We start from the raw sequence: 11,519 nt of genomic DNA, 5'->3' as shown, positions 1-11,519 counted from the left end.
AATATTATTATCGATATTTAATTCATAAACATCTCTCTCTCGTTAATTAATAGCAGAAAATGTATGAAGGAATATTTTTTTCTTTTTTTTTATTTAAGATTTGGAAAATGAAAAATTTTAAATGCTTTTAAGCCTTTTGTTTACACGTTTGAACTAAGACCTTGATATAGGGGTGGGAGTGCGTGTATTTCATTTATTTATTATTTTGAAAAATTGAAATTTGATTTTTTATTCTTACTAAAATTGTTCTGAAAAACTCCGCCTGTGTAGTTATACACTGCCGGTCCCAAGCCCGGATAAAGGAGGAGGGTTGCGGTAGGCCTGTGACAGCCAGCATAAAAACTGTCATATCCTATGAAAATGAACCAATATGAGAATTTCGTTGGGGCGTTCCCTACTGAGCGACGCGCTGTACTCTCTAGGCCCGGAGGCAGTGATAAATGTGCAAGGGTTGCTAGGTCGTCGCCCAGAAGCGACGCGTCACACCGGCGCCCGGGTGTGGTGTCAAATAGGCAAGGGTTCCCTCACTTTGTTGGACGGGTGGGGGTAAAGAAGTTAGTCCAAGACCATAAAATTAGGTTAGCCACTTGGAACATAGGGTCTTTAACTGGTAAGTTGGTAGAGTTAGTAGATGTTATGTGTAGGAGAAAGATTGATATTTTATGTCTTCAAGAGACCAAATGGGTAGGTGAGAAAGCTAAAGTGATAGAACCTTGGGGATATAAGATTTGGTATACAGGAATAAATAGGAATAGGAATGGAGTAGGGATTGTTATGAGTCGTCAGTTTATAGATAATGTAGTTGAGGTCCGTAGGAAGGGTGATAGAATTTTACTTATTAAATTAGTATTAGGTACGGATATTATTAATATTATTAGTGTTTATGCACCTCAAGTAGGTTTAGATGATTCCATTAAGCATCAATTTTGGGAAGATTTAGATGGAGTAGTACAAGAGACATCTTATGGAGAAAAGCTTTTCATCGGCGGTGACCTTAATGGACATGTAGGCATTAGTAGGGATGGATTTGAGAATATCCATGGAGGCTATGGTATAGGAGAAAGAAATGAAAGTGGAGAAAGGATTTTAGATTTTTGTTTGTCCTATGATATGATCTTAGCAAACACTTGGTTTAGGAAGAGGGAGTCTCACCTAGTAACATTTAAAAGTGGGGTTAATACGAGTCAGATAGATTTTTTCCTACTTAGAAAGAGAGATAGGGGTTGTTGCATCGATTGTAAGGTTATACCAGGAGAAAGTGTAGCTACACAACATAGAGTCTTAATTTTAGATCTTAGAATTAGACAATGCCGCAAAAGGGATAGACATAGGATAGATCCTAGAATTAAGTGGTGGGCACTGAAAGGAGCTAAACAAGGAATGTTTGTAGAGCAGGTAGTTAAGGAAGTTGATTGGTGTCTCGAGGAGGATTCAGAATCAATGTGGAATAAGATAGCGGGTGGTATGAGAAAAGTAGCTAAGGAGGTATTGGGTGAGTCTAAAGGCGGTGCACCACTAGGTAAGGATACATCATGGTGGAACGAGGATGTCAAATTAGCTATTAAGGTTAAAAGAGAGTGTTATAGAAATCTAAGTAAGAGTCGTGATAATGAGAATTTGGAGAAGTATATGATAGCAAAGAAGGAAGCTAAAAAAGTTGTTCGAAACGCGAGGGCTAAGGTATATAAGGAGGTTTATGACAAGTTGGATACCAAAGAAGGCGAGAAGGATATTTATAGGCTTGCAAAGATGAGAGATAGGAAATCGAAGGATTTGGGTATGGTTAGATGTATCAAAGATGAAACGCAAAGGGTTTTAGTCAAAGATGAGGAGATTAAGGAGAGATGGAAAGATTATTTTGATAAGCTATTTAATGATAGTCATGCTCAAGATCTTGGAGACTTCTCCATTCCTTTTCATGAGATAAATCGTGACTTCATGCGCAAGATTCAAAAGAAAGAAATTGCAGAGGCTTTGAAGAAAATGAAATCAAGAAGGGCAGTTGGCCCAGATGGTATACCTATCGAGGCTTGGAAATGCTTGGGAGAGAAAGGTTTAGAATGGTTGACAAATCTTTTTAACTTGATTTGGCGAACAAATAAGATGCCTAATGAGTGGAGGAAGAGTACTTTGGTGCCTTTATATAAGAATAAGGGTGATATACAAGATTGCACAAACTATCGTGGTATAAAACTCATGAGTCATACTATGAAACTTTGGGAGAGGGTGATTGAGTCTAGGTTAAGGAAGGTTGTCATGATATCGGAGAATCAATTTGGTTTTATGCCTGGAAGATCAACTATGGAAGCTATACATCTTCTTAGACAACTTATTGAAAGATATAGAGAGAGGAACAAAGATTTGCATATGGTTTTTATTGATTTAGAGAAGGCATACGATAGAGTACCTAGGGACGTTCTCTGGTGGACAATGATGAAGAAAGGTGTTTCTCTCAAGTACATTAGTATAATTAAAGATATGTATGAAGGAGTAGTAACCAATGTCCGCACTTGTGGAGGGGTGACAACCAATTTTCCGATAACGGTTGGGTTACATCAAGGATCTGCTTTAAGCCCTTTCCTATTTGCGATAGTGATGGATGAGCTTACGAGATCAATTCAAGAAAATGTACCGTGGTGTATGTTGTTTGCTGATGATATTTTTTGATTGATGAGTCTAGAGCTGGGGTTAATGCTAAGTTAGAATTATGGAGACTGACATTGGAAGCTAGAGGTTTTAAGTTGAGTAAGAGTAAGACTGAATATATGGAATGTCGGTTTAGTAAGCAACGAAGTAGTGATGGGAGTGTAGTGAAGCTTGGTGAGCAAGATATACCGGTGAATGATTATTTCAAATATTTGGGATCCATCATTCAAAAGTATGGAGAAATTGATGGAGATGTAAATCATAGGATAAAGGTTGGGTGGATGAAATGGAAAAGTGCTACTGGAGTGTTGTGCGATCGTAGAATGCCATTGCGGTTGAAGGGAAAGTTTTATAGGACGACTATTAGACCCGCTTTACTATATGGTACGGAATGTTGGGCTGCCAAGAGACATCATATTCAAAAAATGAGTGTAGCTGAGATGCGGATGCTTAGATGGATGTGTGGAAATACAATAAAAGATAAGATTCGGAACGAAGAGATACGTAAGAAGGTAGGTGTTGCACCCATTGAAAATAAGATGCAAGAGAATCGTTTACGGTGGTTTGGACATATTCGGCGAAGGCCTAATGATGCTCCAGTTAGAAGGTTGGAGAAATGGGAAAATATATTAGTTAAAAGAGGTCGGGGTAGGCCTAGGAAGACTTGGATGGAGATGATAGGAAAGGATATGAATGCTTTGAACCTCACCGAGGACATGGCGTTGGATAGAAATGATTGGAGGAAAAGGATTCATGTGGAAGACCCAAAATGAATTTCTTTTTTGGTTCATATCGCTGACCCCAATTGTTTTGGGATGAAGGCGTAGTTGTTGTTGTTTGTTGTAAAATTGTTCTGAAAAATACAAGAAAATAAATTTCTTGAAAATCACAGAGGAAGCCACTTTGTCTAGATAATGCATACTCACTTTTTGACAAAAGGTGTCAACGGATTGGTTCTTCACTGAAGCCAGGCGGGTTTAGACCTGGATCCAACTCTGAAGTGTTGGACCCTGCTACTGGTCCGATTGGGCCTACCAAAGGAAAAACCATACTGAGGTCCTGCAAGGAAACTTAAGCCACACCTGATAAAATGCTATTTTTTAGATTTTTTGCACTAAAAATTTACAATTCTTATCTAGACTTGGTCGGATCCGAGTCTGGTGTGAAATTTCATAAACCATGCCTAGGTCTGTATCTAGATAGTTAATTGGACCCCTTTAATTGTTACTAAACCCAAATCTTACAAGATTTGTATGGGTCAGGATTGCATCATACATATACGCAAGGGGTTTGGCGTATTGGGATGGGGCCTGGACCATTTGACGGGCAGTCTAGGTTCAAATCCCATGGATGTCAACCCCATGCGTAAGCCAAAGCTTGGTGGCTCCCTGGGGTCCGAGAGTAAAAATCAAAATAAGGATTGTGTCATACATTTCATACCCAGCCCTTTGATTAGGGATGGCAGTCGACCGGGGGAAAGCAGGGCCCCGCCTCGCCCCGTTTGGACCGGGGATGAAGGGTATGAAACGGGGGTGGAGGCGGGGACGAAGGTTAAAATCCATCCCCGTCCGGGGGTGGAGGCAGGGATGGACGTGCACTTTTCCATGCCCCACCCCGTACCCGCCACGATCCCCGCCTCATCCCCGCCCCAACCCCGCCCTGACCACTTTTCCCCGCAATATCCCCGCCCCGCCCCGCCTCATCCCGGTTTGAACCGGGGATGGAGGACATCAAACGGGGATGGAGGATAAAATCCATTCCCTGCCGGGAATGGAGGCGGGGGTGGAGGATAAAATCTTGAGGCGGGGCGGGGGTACTGGAGACCTTGCCCCCCGCCCCGCCCCGCCCCACTGCCATCCCTACCTTTGATGCCCCTACTTAGGGCTGTCAACAGGTCGGGCACTCGCCCATCGGGGTGTACCCGAACCCACCCAAATAACAAAACATCCGGTTCGGCCTGCATGTTGCTTAGGACAAGTTTGGGTCAACTCAGAAATGGGTTTGGGTCAGGTCGGGCAAACCAGATCCGTTGACAACCCTACCCCTAATCATTGTATGTGGTCGAGCGAGACAGTCATATATATGGTTAGGTTGCACTATCATAACCAAGATGTCTCAGATTCGAATCTCACGGCCAGCTTGTTTGCATAATGCCCCCAACATACAGACTAACTTGGCAGAGTTATTGGATCAATCTAGTGCACAAGGTATGAACCGGTTCCAGGTCCAGGTCAAACCCGTATTGCTGAAAAATGACCCAATCCATAATAATACATTTACATATTTTAGTCAACTTCAAGCCCATCATTGTCAGATTTTGTGAACTCCGCACTCAGAACCCCAGTCAACAAAAACGGGAGGAGTTTGAATCAGAGCGAGAAAAGTCCGATCCATTTAAAATGTTCCTATGTCAAAAACCTTACCTTCCAACCATTTTCTTTACCAGGTTTTGTACCACCAAATTAACACAAAATCTTAATGGACTCTTCTTATTTATCACCATACCCGGACCCAATAAGAACTACATGAACCAGACTCGGGCCATACCGGTAAAATAATATTTTTTATCATTTTTACATTGAAAAATTATGGGTCTTATCGAAACTCGATCCAGGCCCGAGTCTAGCATAAAATTTTACAAACTATACCTGGATCCATGTATTAATAGGACCTTTGAGTCCAGTGTCTTCTTATTTATCATCATACCCGGATCCTATAGGGTTTTGTAAGGGTGACACCCCTAATTGGCAGGCCTCTAATTGGTAAAACCCTTGAAGCCCTAACTACTCACTGGGAAGTACATCCAGCTTTTACGTTGGGGCAAGAGATGCCCCCCTTGGGTTTCGAACTCGTCACAGCCCGCTTAACTAAGATTATAGATTAAAAAACAATGCTAAAAGTTTAAAACGGCAATTTATCGGTCATAAGTATCTTATAAGATTTTGCAAAGTCTTGGGCGAGAATAAGTGCATCCATAAAACTTCAAAATATCGGCAAGAAAAAATTTACAAATGTAAGGGTGATAAAAAAAATATGTATTGATATTTTAAGCATATAAAATTAAATGCCAATTAAAAAACCATATTCATATAAAATGATAAAATAATAAATTGTAAGATGTTGTGATTTTATCACGTTTTATCATTTACCAAAATATCACATTTTTTACAAAATAAAATTGAAAATATTGCGATATTTGTCCCTATGGGTCCAAAACCATGTGCATCTTCTTCTTCTTTTTTGATGTGAACGCATTAAAGCCAAAGTCGCCCCTCCAGCTCGAGTACAATGACGGATTGTCACGTTTGTTGTGTCACAAAGACACTGGGACGATTCGACATACGACTCGAGTTGAACTCCCGAGTGAGAAGATTTTTTAAAATATTTTAATTAGTAAAAATCATCGATAATTTAATATGTAAAAAAATATATTTTTTATTAAAAATGTTGGACAATTAACGTGCGAGTCATGCTTCTTGGATGGTCCAGCTAATTGGATAAAGAATGAGCATACTAGATTAGGACCTGATCCACTAGCACCCCAAAATAGTAGGACCTTAACAGTAATTTCTTGAGAGATTTTCAAAATATCACGAGATTTATGAAAAAAACATAAAATACTGTGATTTAAATGCGATATTTACGTTTTAAACGGCTATTTATTGCAAAAAAAAAGTGTATTTTTATTTTTAAATAATTTTATCAATAATTTCTTATAAAAAATAAATTTTATATTTTTAATTTATTTTTTTATTGCCTAAATTTTGCCAAAAATAATGCAAGATTTATGATTTTTTTTTAAATTTCTCACAAGTTTTTGAAAAACGATAAATTACCGATAAAAACTTTTGTCACTATGGGTCTGCCTAACCCCAGCTTATATATATATATATATATATATATATATATATATATATATATATATATATATATATATAGTGGGTGTAGCTGCAATTCATATATATAGGAGCGCAACTTCGAGTAGAACGACGCTGACAGTTCATTGTGGGAGTGATGAACACTCAACATTTTTACTGCAAAAAATGCTGAAAACAGTATAAAAAATGCAAAAAAAAACTCTTTTAACGACGGTTCTTAATCGCCAGTAAAGGTTTTAGCAAAAATCAAAGACTTTAAATGAAGTAAAAAACTGTCACTAAAGGTCTTAATTTTCACTTAATGACAACAAAAATTATGACCTTTAGTGGTGGTTAACGCTAAAAACATTTTTATCATTTTTTTATCATTTTTTATGTTGGCCATCCATCAAGCCCCACGATGGATGGCCAGCGCAATTGCACAGGTAGCTGCACCACCTAAGGGTTGTGCAGCTACCACTCACTCACTCTCTATATATAGAGAGAAAGTGGTAGCACCCTTAAGTTTGCATTTATCAGTGGGAGTCCTCTGAAAAAAATACAAAAAGGGGTAAAAAATGAGGTTTTTTTTTTTTACGTTTTGTTCCTTTAGCGGCAGTAAAAAAAAGAAAATAAATGATAAATATATATATATATATATATAGAGAGAGAGAGAGACAAACTATAACCATCAACATTACAATAAGAACAACAGGTTCAACCAACATTGAACTAACCGGGTAACCAAAACACGGGCCCAAGACATGCCAAGGAGCCCAAAAAAGGAAAAAAGAAAAGTAGAGAGAGAGAGAGAGAGCAAATATCTTAGACTATGGAGGGTTAGAGTCAGGTGTAGCCGTCAGGAGTCGGTGCAAAAAGTGTGGCCATTGACCTGCCAAGTCAATTCAGCTCTGGCTCGATCGAGTGCCAAGTGTTGTCTTAGTGATCCACCAATGTTGTCAGAGTCGGTCTGAATGGGTCGATTCGGATTCGGATCAGTCCTTAGCCCATTCAGCTGTCACTTTAATCTATTTTTTAAAACATTTTTAATAGGTTAAAATTATTGTTTAATATTTTTATTGCTTAGTAACACATGTCATCTCATGATAAAAAAAAAATCTCGATTCACAAAATTCTATCCGATTCAGGTGTTCTTGTAAGAAACCGATTCACCTGGTGAATCGATCTTAACAATATTGCTTACCACGTCAAGAAACTATTAAATCTCATCTGGGTCAGTTCAAATCACTGCCTAGCCCTGTTATTTGTGGTTCGGTTTTCACATCAATCCATCTTGCATTATTTTGTAAAATCCATCTTGCATTATTAATGTATTTTTCTGCATGTTCAAATTAGAAACAACGATCCAATTGCATTTTGCACACCTACTCTGTCTTGACCATGCAAAAGAAAATAAATTCAATAAGTTTGTCTCATAGTTGGTTAAGTCAAATCAACTTGGATGTATCACAAAGTGGGTTCGATTCAGAAAATATAAAATGCAATGTGGGCTATTAGCTAAAACCAACTTTGTATGATTGCATGGTAGGGCCTCCTATAAACTTTTAAAAGAGACTTTTAGAGGGTTGCCCAATATCCTAACCCCACCACATTTAGATGCTTCAGCTAGACGGCTAAGTTAGACATATAATAGGATTAAATGCATCCTATGTCAAAATATGGGGGGGGGGGGCTATGCTTGTTTGGCAGGAGCTGTTAGTGCACTTCACCTAGTGTTAGGACGTTGCAAGTTCGAATCCCAATGGTATATGGTTGTATAACAGTAGGAGTCTGCCTAACCCTAACTTTCTCTGTCAAAAAAATTAGATGGGATCCTTTTTCTTTTTGTTAAATAGGCAGTTAAATATAGTAAACGACAGTTTTTTGCAAATAATTGATAAGTTAGGCTGCATCTTTGTTTTTTTTTGACCAATCTAGTGGTTGCCAACCTAATTCCATCAGTTTGCCATTTGACACAGCACTGAGTTCTTATTATATCAAATACTGTCAGAAGTTTTGAAAATACAGGAAATCTTTATGCTTCACGGCACTTCAATAGTCATCACCATCAAGGCTGCCTTTAGCAATCAATGTCTTGAAAACAAATCACACCCTCTTTTCTTTTTTTTATTAAAAGAAAGACTGGAATATGGCATTAGGATTAGGAGTGTCAACGGGTCCAGTTTGGTTCGGAATCAGGTGAAACCAGACTTGGACCAGATTTTCGGGTATGGTATCAGGTCCGGACTCAAGTCTGATCGGGTTCACTATAAAAAAAATCATACCCAGACCCGATAAAAACTACATGAATCAAACCGGTACCATACCCGGTAAAACCATATTTTTTTAATCATTTTCACATTGAAAATTTGTGGGTCTTAATCGAAACTCAGGTCAGGTCCCGGTCTGGTATAAAATTTCACAAACTATACCCGGGTCCATGTATTAATCGGATCTTTGGGTCCAGACCCAGGTCTTAATCGGGTCTTCTTATTTATCATTATGCCTGGACTCTATAAGGTTTGGTTCAGGTCGGGTCCAGGTAAACCAGTCCGGTTGACAACCCTAATTAGGATAAGTGGTTGAAGTGCAGGTGTCAGCAGGTCAGGTAGGACCCAATCCCAACTCATACCAAATCCAATAGGGTCAGGGTTTGTCAACAAGGATGCAAACGTTCGTTTAGCATATAGAACCAGGTATAGTTTATGAAATTTCATACAAGAACTAGGTCCAACCCAAGTTCCAATTAAGATATGTAATTTTTCAATGTAAAAAACATAAAAAAATGTTATTTTACCATGTATGGACCTGGTTTGGTTTACACAATCCTTATCCGGGCTGAGTGTTGTTTTTTGGTACCTGATACCAGCACTTCTTAGCAAGATCTGGGCACAAACCCACCCAATTCTGGCAGAAATCTGACCCATTGACACCCTTGCAGCCAACAAGAGCTCTATTTGTCTGGTAAGAGCCACTCGTAAAGGTCACAAGTTCGAACCCATGTATGCATGTCCCTTACTGCAAGCCGAAGCTTACTCCCGACCTCTGTAACAAATATCATGATATTTATAAAAAAAAAAAATTGCGATAATATCGTGAGAAATTGCCTGAAAGTTTAAAACAGCAATTTCTCTTCAGGAAATTTCTCGCGAGATTTTCAAACCATGACAAATACCATGATATTTACGGTTTTACCCGATATTTATCATGGGATTTTTATTTTTAAATGTGTTTTATTTATATTTTATTATAAAAATTCTTTTTTATATTTTAATTTATTTTTTATTGCAAAGATTTTGCCGAAAAATATGAGATTTATGAAAATTTTCAAAATCTCCCCAGTTTTTTACTCCCGACATTTTGCCGTTTTTAACTTTTGTCACTGTCCTCCCGACAGGCAAGAAGGGACCTCAGATCAATGTTGGTATCGGCCCTGTATTGTTTGGCCAATGATTCAGGTGAATCGGCCAATACCCACATTCAAGTGAATCATTCTGAATCAGCCAATAAATAAATAAAAAATATTATGTGTCAATCAGAACATGACACGTGTTAAAGCCATTAAAATAATATTACAAAATAATTTTAAGTATTTTTTATATTTATTAAAAAATAGCCTATTCAGAGGTGAAGTGTATCGATTTTGTAACGTATCGGCTCGGCCGATACTGACAACATTGCCTAAGATTTTTATACCAATGAGCTCGCAAGTGAGGGGGGTGGTTTTCCTCCATTATATTTGTGTATAGTTGCATAAATGAAAAAGGTTTCCATCCCTCACTAATGGATTAAAAAACAATTCCTAAAGTTTGTTGCAGCCAAGCACCATGTTGGCAGCATGACACAATGGAGTCCATCATGGGTAGGCATTCTCTACGAACAATTCATCTGCACTGAAGGCCCATCCAAAGATTTTAGACCTTAAAAGGGTGTTTTTTTCATTCATTTTCATATGAAAGAGGCCCTCTTTCATATGAAATTGGACCTCTTTCCTGCAAAAGGTAAGGGTGTAACAAACATGTCTATGAGAAATATATGATGGGACCAAAATAATAAATGCAAAAAAACAGATTTTCCTATACCTCCCTCCTAGAAATCACTTTTTGGAAGATTGATTAACCTTCAAAAACTTTGACAAATAGGACCTTCATATGATTTATTTGTGAGGAACCCAAAATCAAACTATGTTTTCTTATTCCAAAGCAGTTAACCATGTAGATACCCCTATATTTGTAGTCTTTTAATAGTTTTTCATGTTGGTGCCCAAAGTCAAGCAAGTTTGCTTAACTTTTCAAATTCATCAACTTAATGCAACTTGTATTTTGGGTAGACTGCTATAGGTGGATTGGTAAAGTCGCATTATCTTATCTGAAAGATTTTGTATGGATCTTGTTGCGGCTATCATCCAAAAAACAAAAACAAAAAGTTTTTAGTTGAACAATAATTCTCCACCTTTAATGGCTGAGAATAACTAATGGATTTTCCTACAATGGCTCGGATCATCTCGGAGAGGCTACTTGTGAATGTCACCAAGTCAATGGGATATCACAAGTTTGAAACCCACGGAGAGAATCCCTTGCCGCAAGGTCGAATCTGGGTGTACTCCCTAGTGGGGAGAGACCAACCAATAAGGGGCCAGTGGGGGTAGGTGGGTGGTTTGTTCCCCTTGCCTAGCCCAAAAACAAAAAACAAAACAAAACTAACGAATTGGAAAAGATTTCTTATGCAATAGCATTAGGCAGACATTTCATTTTTTGTTTTTGTTTTTTGGGATAACAAGGAAAACTCAATCACTCGAAACTCATCAGTGTAAAACCCCTAGGTCCCCTTGTTGACCAAGGAGTACAACTTGCTTTGGTCTCATAGTTAGGGCTGGTAAACGAGCTTGAAGTATTCAAGCTTGGCCCGTTCTTGTAGTAAGCCAAGATGAGTTAGAGCTCATAATCAACCCAAGTTAAATGAGCCAAATTAGAGCCAGCTTGTTTATAGAAAAAATACATTGTTTTCTAGTTGGAA

The sequence above is a fragment of the Nuphar pumila genome, chromosome 14, assembly GCF_984573655.1.
Source record: "Nuphar pumila chromosome 14, dmNupPumi1.hap1.1, whole genome shotgun sequence".
NCBI lineage: Eukaryota > Viridiplantae > Streptophyta > Magnoliopsida > Nymphaeales > Nymphaeaceae > Nuphar > Nuphar pumila.
Note: the sequence above shows the minus strand (reverse complement) of the source record.